The sequence below is a fragment of the Cervus canadensis genome, chromosome 8, assembly GCF_019320065.1.
Source record: "Cervus canadensis isolate Bull #8, Minnesota chromosome 8, ASM1932006v1, whole genome shotgun sequence".
Taxonomy (NCBI): Eukaryota; Metazoa; Chordata; class Mammalia; order Artiodactyla; family Cervidae; genus Cervus; species Cervus canadensis.
In genome coordinates, this window is record NC_057393.1 from 1,548,261 (window position 1) to 1,563,663 (window position 15,403).

At 50.0% G+C, this 15,403-nt stretch overlaps 1 protein-coding gene across 18 annotated transcripts in view; it reads right to left on the reverse strand.

The window, feature by feature from the left end:
• The window catches only part of LOC122445811, a 34,188-nt gene extending 30,769 nt beyond the window's left edge, over positions 1–3,419 (reverse strand). For 13 of the 18 annotated variants that reach the window (XR_006270697.1, XR_006270689.1, XR_006270685.1 and 10 more), the window contains exon 1: positions 3,139–3,389. The gene's annotated coding sequence lies outside the window, so the exon portion shown is untranslated. Of the gene's footprint in view, positions 1–2,107; positions 2,421–3,138 lie in introns of those variants that run through there. The other 5 variants (XR_006270684.1, XR_006270688.1, XM_043475068.1 and 2 more) reach the window with 3 other exon arrangements.
• Between the last annotated feature and the right edge of the window lie 11,984 nt (positions 3,420–15,403).

Genomic DNA, 15,403 nt, shown 5'->3' on the forward strand with positions numbered 1-15,403 from the left:
CCTTCACGCTCACTCAGCACTGCCCGCACTCAGCGTAGGAGAGGTCCACCTCAGTCTCCCCTTCTCATCCCCCATGGCAGCAGAAAGCAGAATGACCTCCGTACTCTAAGGTTACCAGAGGACTCTTCAAAGTAGAGCCTGGAGTAGAACAAAACACTCACCAGCCACAAATCTGAATAAATAAATTCACCGCACCTCTAGTCCAAAAGTCCAAGGATCAGTGCACAATAACCTCCCTTAACCTACGAATCTGCCATTAATCATCTCTCATCAACATTTCTTCACCAAGGTTGAGTCTCGCTTCATTGACTCACTACAGCCTTTGACTGTGTGGATCATAACAAACTGTGGAAAACTCTTAAAGAGATGGAAATACCAGACCATCTTTCCTGTCTCCTGAGAAACCTGTATGAGGGTCGAGACACAACAGTTAGAACCCTGTGTGGAACTGACTGGAGAAAGGAGAAACAAGGCTGTTTACTGTCACCCTGTTCAACTTATACGCAGAGCACATCATGCAAAATGCCAGACTGGATCAGTTACAAGCTGGAATCAAGATTGCCAGGAGAAATATCAACAACCTCAGATATTTGGACAATGCCACTCTAATGGCAGGAAGTGAAGAGGAACTAAACAGCCTCTTGATGAGTGTGAAGGAAGACAGTGAAAAAGCCAATTTAAAACTCAATATTAAAAAAAAAGATCATGGCATCTGGTCCCATCACTTCATGGCAAATAGAAGGGGGAAAGGTGAAAGCAGTGACAGATTTCCTCTTGGGCTCTAAAATCACCACAGATGGTGACTGCAGCCATGAAAATTAGAAAAGGACTGCTTCTTGGCAGGAAAGCTATGACAAACCTAGATGGTGTGTTAAAAAGCAAAGCTACCACTTTGCCAACAAAGATCCGTATAGTCAACATGTCTTTCCATTTGTCACGTATGGATATGACAGCTGGACAATAAAGAAGGCAAAGCACCAAAGAACTGATGCTTTTGAACTCTAGTGCTGGAGAAGTCTCTTGAGAGTCCCTTGGACAGCAGGGAGATCAAACCAGTCAATCTTAAAGGAAATCAACCCTGAATACTCTTTGGAAGGGCTGAAGCAGAAGCTCCAACACTTTGGCCACCTGATGCAAACAGCTGACTCACTGGAAAAAACCCTGATGCTGGGAAAGATTGAAGGCAGAAGGAGAAGAGGGTGACAGAGGATGAGATGGTTGGATGGCATCACTGATTCATTGGACATGAACTTGGGCAGACTCTGGGAGATGGTGAGGGACAGAGAAGCTGAGCGTGCTCTGAACAACAAAAATCAACATTTCTTCACCAAGATTGAGTCTGGGCACAACCAGCTTCAGGACCGACTTGGCTTCTTAATTCTGGTTGCTTAATAATCACTACATTACTTTTTCTTCCTTTCTCATGGACTTTCAAGATAATGATACAATTTAAACAGGGTCACACCTATTTGATAAAATGATGAATGTTATCAATGTTAACCCTGAAGGGTCACTAAAACCAAAGTAGTATGTGAAGTAAAACAGAAAGCTTTGAATACATACAACAACCAAAAAAAAAAAAAGTGAGTAATTGCCACAAAGTGATCTAAGAAAATAGATAACTCAAAATATCAAACTTTTAGATATATTCAAAATTTTAGTTAAAGTAGGGATTTAAAATTGGGAAAAAAAAAATAAAAAAAATAAAAAAAATAAAAATAAAATAAAATTGGGAAAAAAAGTCTGAGTTTAGTTAAGAAAACAAAATATTTTTGTGAAGATTTTTAAAAGTAAAAATACCATTTTCAAAGTATAACAGCAACACTTAAAATAGACTGTTTTTGTTAGACTTAAATTTTAATTCACTCAGGTTATCAACTAAACCTTCTTATAAAAAGGGAAGAAACCGGAAGTTAAGACAGACAGTAAGCCCTCCCACCTCTCTAGCCATAAACAAATGGGTTTTGCTTTACTCCCAAAAGCAATTTTCAGTAAACTGAAGTTACCCATTTGAGACTGCAAATGAAAAATGCGTTAAATGAATACAAAAAAACAATTCGATCTCAAATCATATACATCTGCACAAACGTCCCAAGCACAGTTTTACCTGCTTAGTAATCTAGGCACTGTTTTGCTCCCAGGCCAAGGATGTCCAGATGTCACTCTACCCCGGAGAGGTGCAGAGTGAAGGAGGACTCAGCCGAAGGTCATGGGAGGGGGCCGAGGTGGAGGAAAGGGACCGGAGACCTGAACAGAGGCTGTTAGTTCCTTGGGGCAAAGAAGGTATACTTCACGGAAGGACACACACTTTTAAAAGAGAAACCTAAAGGCTGGACTATAAGGAAAGCTGAGCGCCGAAGAATTGATGCTTTTGAACTGTGATGTTGCAGAAGACTCCCTTGGGCTGCAAGGAGATCCAACCAGTCCTACTAAAGGAGATCAGTCCTGAATATTCATTGGAAGGACTGATGATGAAGCTGAAGCTCCAGTACTCTGGCCACCTGATGCGAAGAAATGACTCATTTGAAAAGACCCTGGGAAAGATTGAAGGCGGGAGGAGAAGGGGACGACAGAGGATGAGGTGGTTGGATGGCATCACCGACTGGATGGACATGAGTTTGAGCAAGCTCCGGGAGTTGGTGATGGACAGGGAGGCCTGGCGTGCTGCAGCTCATGAGGCCGTAGAGTCGGACACGACTGAGTGACTGGACTGAACTGAAGGTTCCCTAGGTTGAGTAACGTGGTCGCACACAACACGGTCACTACACGACTCCAAATAAACCGCGCCCCTGCGCACCAAGGGAGAGTCAGACGACACACAAAGGCGGCGGGAAGCGCCCCGCGCCCTAAAGCTCTGCGCCGAGACTAAGGGAAAGACCACCCGGCTTCAAGTAATCCATAAGGTCCATCAGCGCAAGCTGGAGTGGGAACTTCACACCGCATCACTGGAGGAGCGGGAGGGACGGACAGGAAACCCGGAGAGAGCGGCCCAGCGCAGGGGGCAGCCACCTGCAGCGGAGTGACCCGGGGGCCCTCGGGCTCTGAGGCTGACCCTGGGCTCCTCAGGCAATCCCGGGGCCGCCTCCCCGCGGCGGGCCGGCCTCCGAGCGCCTGGGGGCGTCAGGTGCGCGCCCTCACCTTCCGCCCGTCCTGTCCACGGCCCCCTGGACCTGCGAGAAGCACCACAGCAAGTGGATGCCGCCAGCCGGGCAGCCGCCGGCTCCGGCTCCCGCGGAAGCGCCGGGCGCGTGAGCCACGGTCCCCGCCCGCGCCCCTCAGGCGCTCCCGTCCCCGCGCAGCGGGGCCCTCACCCGCCACAGCCGCAGCGTCGCCGCAGCCCAAGCACCTCAGCCCGGCCGCGGCCGCTGGATTTTTATCCCTTTCCAAAATGGCGCTCAGCGCGATGACGTCATTGTCCCCGCCTCCTCAGGCCCGGGCGGGGGCGGGGCCGCCGGGAGGCTCCCCTGAAGGGAGGACTCGGGGCCGCCGCGGGCGCTGGAGCTGGCGTGCAGCCTTGGGCCTCGAAGCCTGGCGCTGCCCTGAAGGTCCGCCGCGGGGCTGCTGCTGGCCCTCCGCCCCTCTGGGCAGCTTTGCAGGCCGCGAGACGGCCCCGGGCCCGCCTGGCCCACTCGGGGCATCCCTCGCCTGAGGGCATCTTGCCGACCCGCTCTCACTCCTCGCGCACCCGGCTCCGGTGCCCGGGGGTCGGTGTCCACCTTTGACGGCAGCCTGGTCTGCCTGGGTTCCTTCGGCCTCCGCGCCCCCGTCAGTGGACGATCTTGGAGAAGTGGTGTTGCAGTGCAACGTGGCCCAGCCTTCCTTCATTCGTGGGTGTGTTTGCTGTGGCCTGCGCAGAGATTATTCATTTGTGGGGTTTATGTGTCCGAAATCATGACTGTAAGTGATATTGCAAAGCTGGTGATGACCGTGTGGCACCGCTAGAAGATGCTCCTCCTACATCAGGAACATTTGTCCGCAAATAGTACTTCTTGATTAGCTCAGGCTGTGTGCCACACTGCTCACGTCCCAGAAGGCACGACGGTAAACAGAGCAAATGCCTGCCCTCAGGGAGCGCACGTCTTGGTTTGAGTGAGTGAAGGTCCCTCAGTCGTGTCCGACTCTTTGTGACCCCATGGACTATAAAGTCCATGGAATTCTCCAGGCCAGAATACTGGAGTGGGTAGCCTTTCCCTTCTCCAGGGCATCTTCCCAACCCCCGGATCAACCCCGACCTGCACTGCAGGCAGATTCTCTACCAGCTGAGCCATCAGGGAAGCCCAAGAATCCTGGAGTAGCCTATCCCTTCTCCAGCAGATCTTCCCGACCCAGGAATCGAACTGGGGTCTCCTGCCTTGCAGGCGGATGCATCTTGGTTTAGGGATACAGAAAATAACAGGAATATAGCAAAACATGTAGTAGGTCAGATGGAGTTGGGCAGAAAAACAGAGGGGGTAGGATCACGAGGGAGTGCCTGTTGGGAGGGTGGCGGTTTTAAACCGGGTGCCTGGAGAAGACCTCAGGAGGATGAGGGAGCAAGCCTCGCCGTCCTGGGAGGAGCGTGTGCGGGAGGTGGGATGGAGTCCAGGCAAGATAGGAAGCTGTGGGGCCATGAGCAGAGAAGGGTCATGGATGACTTGGGATGTATCAGGGCCACTGTGACTGCGCTGCTGAGATTACACTGCAGGGAGCCACGGTCGGCCAGGCAGGGGTGAGGGCTGAGCCGTCGTGGATGTGGCGATTATAGGGCGTGGACTTGAGAACTGGTCAGCTGTCAGAGATCGGCATTTTGAAGGCGAAGCACTCGGGGCTGCGGTGGAGTAGGTGCAGTGTGAGGGAGCCGGGACTCAGGGACACTGCACTCCTCGGCCTGAGTGCCCGGTGCGAGGGCGTTTCCTGGCCCCGAGATGGCAGCGGCCGGGCTGTGCAGATGAGCAGGCTGATTGAGAGGCTGGTCGTGAGCTCGTGGAGTGGTCGCAAAGGGTGCGGGTACGGGTCTGGGCCTTGGGGAAGGAGGCCCTGGAGGCGTAGACTCCGGAGGCCCTGGCAGGTAGAGGCATTTCAAGCCAGAAGAGCCTGGTGAGCCCCTCACCCTAGTAGGGAGGGCAGATGGAGGAGAGGACTGAGATCAGAGCCAGGAGGAGGCTGAGGAGGAGCCGTGTGAGAGGACCAGGAGCCCAGACGGGGCGGGGAGGGGCCCGCTCGCAAACCCCGCGGGAGGAGCTCCGAGGGACGGCCGTGTGGATGAGGCCGTGTGAGTGCTGTCACTGACCTGAGAGCCGGCTCTCTAGGGGACCAGTGTGCCTGCTATGAGAGGGTTGAAGGGAAGTCAGAGGAGAGAAGGCCGTGAGGAGCAGCAGTCCTTTGTGAGCGGAGAGGAGAAGCCGGCCGTAGCCTCCTCTTCAACTGACAGATTTAGCGGACGTTTGCCTGGGCAGTTGGAAACCCAAGTTCACTCTCAGACTCTCCTGTATGCAATTGCTTTAATGCGTGTTGAGGTCTTTTGAAGTGACCACAAGAGAATTAGTTTTAGTTTAGACTGTATTCTTTGGTTAATTAGCTGCCACTAAATTAAAATCCTAAAACAACAAACACAACACAAAACGAAACTTTTCCTGAAAGGGGTGAGCCGCCTCCTTTGTGTCCCATTGTGCTTCAGCTGATATTAAGAGATTTTAAACCACTCTGCTATGTAATGCCAGTGAACTTTAAATATCCAGCCAGTTACTCTGGTGGAGTCTAACTGGTGTTTACAAGTCCCTGGGCATCACAAAGCAATTTTCTTGCTTTATTATTTGTAGATCTCATGGCTAAATTGTGAAATGCCTGGTGTGTATTAGAACCTAGCTTACTGTATTCATACCAGAGAATACTAATAACAGGGAACCTACTACTCAGACAAACAGGGACGACTCAGAAACCACACAGAAGGAAAGGACCCAGACACAGAAGAGCAGATGAGTGTGATTCCGTCTGCAGGATGATCCGGGTCTTCTGTATCCACTTCACAGGATTAAGTCACACGGGAATCTAGGTGTTGCTGTGAAGGAATTTCGTAGGAGTGGTTAACACCTGGGATCAGCTGACTTTAAGGGAAGAAGGTGACCCCTGGTGATGTAGGTGGACCTCACCCCATCAGTTGAAAACTTTATGAACAAATACTGAGGTTTCTCAGGGAAGAAATTCTGCCTCAAGACTGCAACCTCTCCTGTTGTGCGAGTTTCCAGACTGCCATACGGGTTTCAGACGTGCGAGCTCCTGTGATCAAATGGGCTGTTTCCTTAAGATAAGTCTCTTAATGTGTCTCACATATCCAGCTGGCTCTGTTCCTCCTGGAGAACCCTGAAGTTCTAAACCAGGCGAAACCTCCAGGGGACTCTGCTCGTGCTGTGCGGCAGCAGGGACAGGAGGGGAGTTTGGGAGAGAACTGATACCTGGTTATCTATGGCTGAGTTCCTTCGCTTTTCACCTGAACCTATCACGACATTGTTTGTTAATTGACTACAATTGTTGTTGTTTAGTCACTTAGTCGTGTCCGACTCTTGTGACCTTGTGGTCTGTAGCCCACCAGGCTCCTCTGTCCATGGAATTTTCTAGGCAAGAATACTGGAGTGGGTTGCCATTTCTTCCTGCAGTTAATTGGCTATCAGTTCAGTTCAGTCGCTCAGTCGTGTCTGACTCTTTGTGACCCCATGAACCCCAGCATGCCAGGCCTCCCTGTCCTTCACCAACTCCTGGAGTCCACCCAAACCCATGTTCGCTGAGTCGGTGATGCCATCCAACCATCTCATCCTCTGTCGTCCCCTTCTCCTCCTTCAATCTTTCTCAACATCAGAGTCTTTTCAAATGAGTCAGCTTTTCGCATGAGATGGCCAAAATATTGGAGTTTCAGCTTCAACATCAGTCCTTCCAGTGAACACCCAGGACTGATCTCCTTTAGGATGGACTGGTTGGATCTCCTTGCAGTCCAAGGGACTCTCAAGAGTCTTCTCCAACACCACAGTTCAAAAGCATCAATTCTTCGGCGCTCAGCTTTCTTCACAGTCCAACTCTCACATCCATACATGACCGCTGGAAAAACCATAGCCTTGACTACATGAACCTTTGTTTGGCAAAGTAATGTCTCTGCTTTTTAATATGCTATCTAGGTTGGTCATAACTTTCCTTCCAAGAAGTAAGCATCTTTTAATTTCATGGCTGCAATCACCATCTGCAGTGATTTTGGAGCCCCAAAAATAAAGTCAGCCACTGTTTCCACTGTTTCCCTGCTGGGGTCCAGCCTCAGCAGGATCCAGGGGTACCCTCAGGATGAACGGCGTCGGCGAGAAAAGGAGAGAGAGACCAGACTGGAGGGGTGTAGTAGAGTCTGGCAAATCTTTATTTTTTTACCATAGCTTTTATATTCTAAGTTAGAACATTTTTAAGGGGAAGATAGTTTAATATTACATCAGCTTATCCTTCATGAAACCAGGGTGTGTTCTGCAGCTTCTTTGTGAGAGTCCTGTACATTATCTTCTGGCCTTGGGGCCTATTGACATTTTGTGACCTAGGTGAAAGCAAAGCTGTTTTCCATAATCTATTCTTTAATGAACACAAAGGTCAGTCCTTTTGCAGAAGTTATCAGTTAAATTTATCTAAAAGGTTTACCACACAAAGACTCTGCAGCTCCGGTGAGGCAGCCCCTGTTTAGCATTCCTGGTTAAGATGAACAATTCTAAACTGTTATTTTTCTAAATCTTTAACTTTAACCACTTTTAGAATAATATTTTATGTTCTCTAATAGGACTTCCTCACCCCCGAAGGGCTCTGAGCCTATTAGGGCCTTTATGTGATCAGGTTCTTTATGCTGTTCATGATTAAGGTGTTGTGAGCAGTCATGTGCATTAGTACGCATTTGCCCAGCAGGCTAGAATGCCAGCAAAGGGGTCTATATTGAAACACTCCTTTCATCCTGGATAATCTTATAGGAATTAGATTATCCTTTGGGGACATATTGATTAAAGTTCTAAGTTGATTCTGTTTGGAGAGAGATCGGGGAAGACCTTCTACCCGTGTCACAGAAATTAGGGAGTAGTCTAATATAGCAAGCATCAGAAAGACAGAGATCATCTTTAAGGTGAGCGCCGGGGCAGCTTTTCAAAATCCCTGAAGTCCTGATCTGCCTTGCTTGTCAGGTCTTCTCCTCATGACCTTGTCATGGGTGGGATCTCATGTGCTGGCTCCCAACATTTCCCCATCTATTTCCCATGAAGTGATGGGACCAGAAGTGGAAGATATTAAGAAGAGGTGGCAAGAATACACAGAAGAACTGTACAAAAAAGATCTTCACGACCCAGATAATCACGATCGTGTGATCACTCACCTAGAGCCACACATCCTGGAATGTGAAGTCAACGGGGCTTAGAAAGCATCACTACGAACAAAGCTAGTGGAGGTGATGGAATTCCAGCTGAGCTATTTCAAATCCTGAAAGATGATGCTGTGAAAGTGCTGCACTAAATATGCCAGCAAATTTGGAAAACTCAGCAGTGGCCACATGATGCAAAAGGTCAGTTTTCATTCCAATCCCAAAGAAAGGCAATGCCAAAGAACGCTCAAACTACTGCACAATTGCACTCATCTCACACACTAGTAAGGTAATGCTCAAAATTCTCCAAGCCAGGCTTCAGCAATACGTGAACCGTGAACTTCCAGATGTTCAAGCTGGTTTTAGAAAAGGCAGAGGAACCAAAGAACAAATTGCCAACATCTGCTGGATCACTGAAAAAGCAAGAGAGTTCCAGAAAAACATCTATTTCTGCTTTATTGACTATGCCAAAGCCTTTGACTGTGAGGATCACAATAAACTGTGGAAAATTCTGAAAGAGATGGGAATACCAGACCACCTGACCTGCCTCTTGAGAAACCTGTATGCAGGTCAGGAAGCAACAGTTAGAACTGGACATGGAACAACAGACTGGTTCCAAATAGGAAAAGGAGTATGTCAAGGCTATATATTGTCACTCTGCTTATGTAACTTATATGCAGAGTACATTATTGGAAACGCTGGGCTGGAAGAAGCACAAGCTGGAATCAAGACTGCCGGGAGAAATATCAATAACCTCAGATATGCAGATGACACCATCCTTATGGCAGAAAGTGTAGAGGAACTAAAAAGTCTCTTGATGAAAGTGAAGGAGGAGAGTGGGAAAAAATTGGCTTAAATCTCAACATTCAGAAAACTAAGATCATGGCATCTGGTCCCATAACCTCATGGGAAATAGATGGGGAAACAGTGGAAACAGTGAGAGACTTTATTTTTTGGGGCTCCAAAATCACTGCAGATAGTGATTGCAGCCCTGAAATTAAAAGAGGCTTACTCCTTGGAAGGAAAGTTATGACCAACCTGGATAGCATATTTAAAAGCGGAGACATTACTTTGCCAATAAACATCTGTCTAGTCAAGGCTATGGTTTTTCCAGTGGTCATGTTTGGAGATGTGAGTTGGACTGTGAAGAAAGCTGAGCGCTGAAGAATTGATGCTTTTGAACTGTGGTGTTGGAGAAGACTCTTCAGAGTCCCTTGGACTGCAAGGAGATCCAACCAGTCCATCCTAAAGGAGATCAGTCCTGGGTGTTCACTGGAAGGAGTGGTGTTGAAGCTGAAACTCCAATACCTTGGCCGCCTGACACGAAGAGTTGACTCTTTGGAAAAGACCCTGATGCTGGGAGGGATTGGGGGCAGGAGGAGAAGGGGACGACAGAGGATGAGATGGCTGGATGGCATCACCAACCCGATTGGCATGGGTTTGGGTGGACTCCGGGAGTTGGTGATGGACAGGGGGACCTGGCATGCTGTGATTCATGGGATCGCAAAGAGTCAGACACGACTGAGCGACTGAACTGAAATGAACTGATGGGACCGGAAACCATGATCTTAGTTTTCTGAATGTTGAGCTTTAATCCAACTTTTTCACTCTCCTCCTTCACTTTCATCAAGAGGCTCTTTAGTTCTTCTTCACTTTCTGCCATAAGGGTGGTGTCATCTGCATATCTGAGGTTATTGATATTTCTCCCAGTGTGCTTCTTCCAGCCCAGCATTCCTCATGATGTACTCTGCGTATAAGTTAAATAAGCAGGGTGACGATATACAGCCTTGACATACTCCTTTTCCTATTTGGAACCAGTCTGTTGTTCCATGTCCAGTTCTAACTGTTGCTTCCTGACCTGCATACAGGTTTCTCAAGAGGCAGGTCAGGTGGTCTGGTATTCCCATCTCTTTCAGAATTTTCCACAGTTTACTGTGATCCACACAGTCAAAGGCTTTGACATAGTCAATGAAGAAGAAATAGATATTTTTCTGGAATTCTCTTGCTTTTTTGATGATCCAGCAGATGTTGGCAATTTGGTCTCTGGTTCCTCTGCCTTTTCTAAAACCAGCTTGAACATCTGGAAGTTCACGGTTCACATATTGCTGAAGCCTGGCTTGGAGAATTTTGAGCATTACTTTACTAGCGTGTGAGATGAGTGCAATTCCAATATAAAAAGTTGAAAAATAAAACAGGCTGAACAACCCTCTAGTGATAAACGTGGTAGTTGCAGAGCAGGGAGGGGGTTGACTCAGAAAGAGCAAGAGAGAACTTTCTAGGGTGATGGAGATGGTCCAGGTCTTATTGGAGAAGAGATTACACAAGTGTATGCAGCCGTCGAAACTCATCAAACACCGAACCATACACTGCAAGTGGGTTCATTTTATTGTATGTGAGTTATATCTCAATAAAATAGATGTTTAAAATTATAACTTAAAACTTACCATATGTCTAATTTTTCTCCAAGCCTAAAGAGGACTTTATGTCTTAAAAGTTTGGAAGAAATCATAGAGAAACCTTCCCTGTTAATTGTTCTTCCCTGCATGCTTATATGTTTTAAAAACAATTTCTTTGATTTATTCAGAGTTCAGGGACTCAGTGCCATTTAACATGCTAAACGTGGGTTGTTTTCCAGTTGAGACACAGTCGCCAGCCGAGATTTACACCCTCCTGGAGGAGTGCAGCCTTCCTCTAGGGTACGCTGATCCGGAAACTCGCTGGGTTGGGTGTTCTGGTCCCTCCCCTGGGCTGCTTGGGGCCAGGCGGGCTTCCCGCGTGCGTCTCTGGACCCTTCACGCTCATCCTGTGACCCTGGGGTGGTGTCCGGGTCCGAGTGCAGCTGCTGGCTCGTGGCTCTGACTCTTAAGACAGTTTTTTAAGAGCAGCTTTAGGTTCACAGTAAGCTTGAGGAGGCAGTGCCGAGGTTTCCCCGTACCCTGGGCTCCCCCACCGGCACAGCCTCCCTCTGTCAGCATCTCTCAGCAGGACGGTACCTACGAGACCGAGGGTGAAGCCGTGGTGATAGGTCACCTCCCAGAGTCCGCAGTGCGCACTGGGGCTTGCTCCTGATGTCGTCTGTCCTGAGGGCTTAGATGAACGTGTCTCGCCGTGTCCGTCACTGTGATATCATACGGTGTGTTTCCATTGCCTTAAAAATCCTCTGTGCTCCCTCCCTCCCTGCATCCCTGCAGCAGCCACTGATCTTCTCAGTGTCTCCATGGTATCACCTTTTCCAGAATGTCTCATCATCAGCTTTTTTCATGTGGTAGTATGCATTTGAGGTCCTTCCATATCTTTCATGGCTTGACAAATAATTTTACTGCTGAATAATATTCCTTTGTCTGGATGGACCACAGTTTACTAATCCGTTCAGCTATGGAAGAACATCTTAGTTGCTCCCAAATTTCAGTAATTATGAATAAATCTGGTGTAAACATCCCTGACTCTTCATAATTTGCTGCTTCCTTACTGCGGGAGCTCCACGAGCATTCCAGGTCATTCCATCTTCTATCTTTACTTCCGCCAATGACCGGATCCCTGGATTTTTCCCCAGATGATTAAGGAAGGAAAAGTCAAAGGACTATATTACATTACATGTGAAAAGGGACTTTGGAGATGTAATTGTTACAGACTTTAGGGACTTCCTGGAGGTCCAGTGGTTAGGACTCCTTGCTTCCACTGCAGGGGGCATGGGTTCAGAGCCTGGAAAGATCCTGCAAGCTGCAAGGTAAGGCAACAACAACAAAAAGAAAGAAAAGGCTACAGACATGAGCACAGGGAGATAATCCAGAACTAACTGTGTGGACCAGTCTAACCACACAAGCATGTGAAAAAGCAGAGAACTTTCTCCAGCTGGAGTCAGAGACACGCAGACAGGAAAGTCAGATTCGAGGTGTGTGAGGGCCTTGACCTGTCCCTGCTGGAGGGTCCACGTGGGAAGCACAGGAAAGAGTGCAGGCAGCCGAGACCAGGCCCCGAGGAGAGCCCTGGTTCCGCAGCCCACCAACCTAAAGGGGCGGAAGACAGCCAGCAGCTGGAAGGAGCTCGGAGGGACACACGTTCCCTGAGCATGCGGGGGGCGGCGCTGCTGAGGTTCGCCTGGACACTCAGCCTGGCCAGGCCGGCTAAGCCACGCTCCCGTGTCTGTGAGGGCGTTCATGGAAGACGCTGATGCTGCGTTGGTGGGCTGAGCAAAGGTCCCTCCCGAGCAGGGGTGGGGATGTGGGCGGTGGCTGTCAGCCAGCCCCTCGGAGCCTGAATGCAGCAGAACGAAGGCTGGGTGCAGGAGGCTGTGCCGTCTCCCCTGCTGGTCTTGAAGCCGGGATGCTGGTCTTGGCCTGCCTCTGACTCGGACCATTGGCTCTCCCGGGGCTCAGGTCTTCAGATGGCAGGTCTTAAGGCTTCTCAGCCCTCAGCCTCCATAATGTCTCTCTCTATATGTGTACACATCGGTGTCCATGCGTGCGTGCTCAGTCACTTCAGTCGTGTCCAACTCTGCGACCTCATGGACTTCAGTCTGCCAAGCTCCTCTGTCCATGGGATTTTCCCGGCAAGAATCCTGGAGTGGGTTGCCATGCCCTCCTCCAGGGGATCTTCCCAAGCCAGGGGCCAAAGGATTGGAGTTTCAGCTTCAACATCAGTCTTTCCAATGAACACCCAGGACTGATCTCTTTTAGGATGGACTGGTTGGATCTCCTTGGAGTCCAAGGGACTCACAGGAGTCTTCTTCTTATCTATCTATCTATCTATATCTATCTCTCTATCTATCAACATCACCTCCTGGCTCCACTTTGGAGAAGCCTCACGATACTGTGACCTACTGTCCTACTTTTCCTAGGAGGCAGGACTCTCAGTGCTAGAACCAGGACAGCCCCAGGCAAGCAGGGTCATCGTCACCTAACTTAGGAAGAGTGGAGTCAAAGGGAAGGTTGCTAAATGGCTGAACCTGGAGGAGCAGGTCTGGGCTGTGGCTGCAAGATTCTGTGAGCATGAAGTCCAGAGGAGGCAACCGCAGGACTTCCTTGGCAGTTGTATGGAATGACCACAGCCGGACGGGCTCCACACGACTGACCCTTGTGCTCACGGCCCGAAGTTGGGCGTGAGCAGGGCTGTGTTGCCTGCAAAGGCTCCAGGGGAGGGTCCTTCCTGCCTGCCTGGCTGTGGTGGCCCCGGTGTCCCTGGGCTGTGGGGCATCCTCCCAGCCTCTGCCTCCATCATCACATGTGTTCCCCACCCCCATTCTGTCTGATCTCCCTCTGTCTCTTTGGTAAGGACACTTGTCACTGGATTTAGGGCCACTCGGGGGCCAGGATGACCTCATCTTAGATCTGCAATGTAATCCCTTCTGCAAAGGCCCTTTTCCCAAACAAGGTCACACTCGCAGTTCCCGGGTCTGGGGCGTGGACTCCTCTCTCGGGCTCCCCACCCGGCCCTCTCCGGCAGAGCGGGGCCGCAGGTGCGTCAGGCCGTGCCCTCAGGGACTGGCGGGAGCAGACGTGTTTGTGTTTAGCAGATGATGTGTCTCGTGGTCCAGACTGATGGGAGACACAGTCATAATTGATCCTGATTCTGGGGAGGTCAGGTGTGTCCCAGACGAGAGTGAGTCCTGGGTCAGCACAGCTAATTCCTGTGGCAATAGGACAGGCCGAATGTCACAGCATCGCGGCAACACTGCAGGTGGGTTACAGAAAGTGGGACATTTGGGGAGACATGCATGTCACTGGTGGGTCAGAGGTCACTGAGCGCTTCCTCTGAGTCAGGGGCTCACACCCTTCCCCCCCCACCACACCCTCCCACACCCATAGCATCCTGCTCACAGCCGGAATCAACTGCTCTCTTCTCTTCCTCTGGTTCTTTAACTTTTTCAGGACGCCCATGACGAAGGCTCATAGGAGGAAACACTAGCTTGTAGCTTAACCTACCTGGGAGCCCCAAGTCCTGCGGGCAGGGGATGAGCTCAGGCCAAGGGAGGACCCGGAGCCCTGTGACCCGGGCGGCAGCCGGGTCAGACCAGCCTACGCAGAGGCACCCGGCATGGCCAGACCCCCGACCTGGAGGCGGCCGGGGATTTCCCACCGTGGTCTTGTCCAGAAATACTCAGGGGCTTCTCTGCCCTTTGTGTTTTCTGGAGCAACAGACCAAGGTCATGGGTGTGAGGTGATTGGACCCTCCATCTCCAAGTGTCCCTGAGCAGCGGGGTCTGGAAGAAACTTCATACATTTTCCTGGTGGGAAAAAAAAAAAAGAACTCTCTCTAAATTAGACACCCACATGCACCTGTGTGTTTCTCAGTGTTCTGGGACACCGTCAGTCATGTGGTGTTATCTCTGAATCAGATATTTAAAATTGAGAAAACACTTGCTCATTTTAAGTGTTTTTTTCTTTTAAAGAAATAATTCACAATGGGGATAACTTCCTTTCAAAAGTAAAAACATGAACTTCATGATATTCTGCAGTATGGTTTTTGTTCTTTAGATTATAAGAATTAAGGCAGATCTAAGGCGACATGGAGTCCTCCTGTCAGCAGAAGGATCAGACTCCAAACCATGCAGTTGAGAATATCTGGTGATTTTCCTTTGCTGGGAGATGTTTTGAATTTTAAATTATGCGCAGTAAATGTCAAATCTCCCCCCATTTATCTCAGTAACTTAGGAATTCTGTATATTGAGAAAGATCTTTGTTCTTCAAAGGCTCCTTGACAATCTGAGTCTCCTGGTCTCCTGTGGGAGCCAGTCTGCCTGCTTGATGGGGTGGCTGGAACCTGCAGAAGGCCCCTGAGGAGGGCTGCCTGCCCTGGCACCCCAGACCCTGCACCCCAGACCATGCACCCAGACCCTGCGCCCAGACCCCACAGATCAGACCCCGCGCCCAGACCCCACACCCCATGCCCAGACCCCGTGCCCAGACCCCACACCGAGACCCCACACCCCAGACCCTGCACCCAGACCCTGTACCCAGACCCCACGCCCAGACCCCGCACCTCAGACCCCACACCCCAACCCCGTGTCCAGACCCTGCGCCCAGACCCTGCACCTCAGACCCCGTGCCCAGACCCCGCACC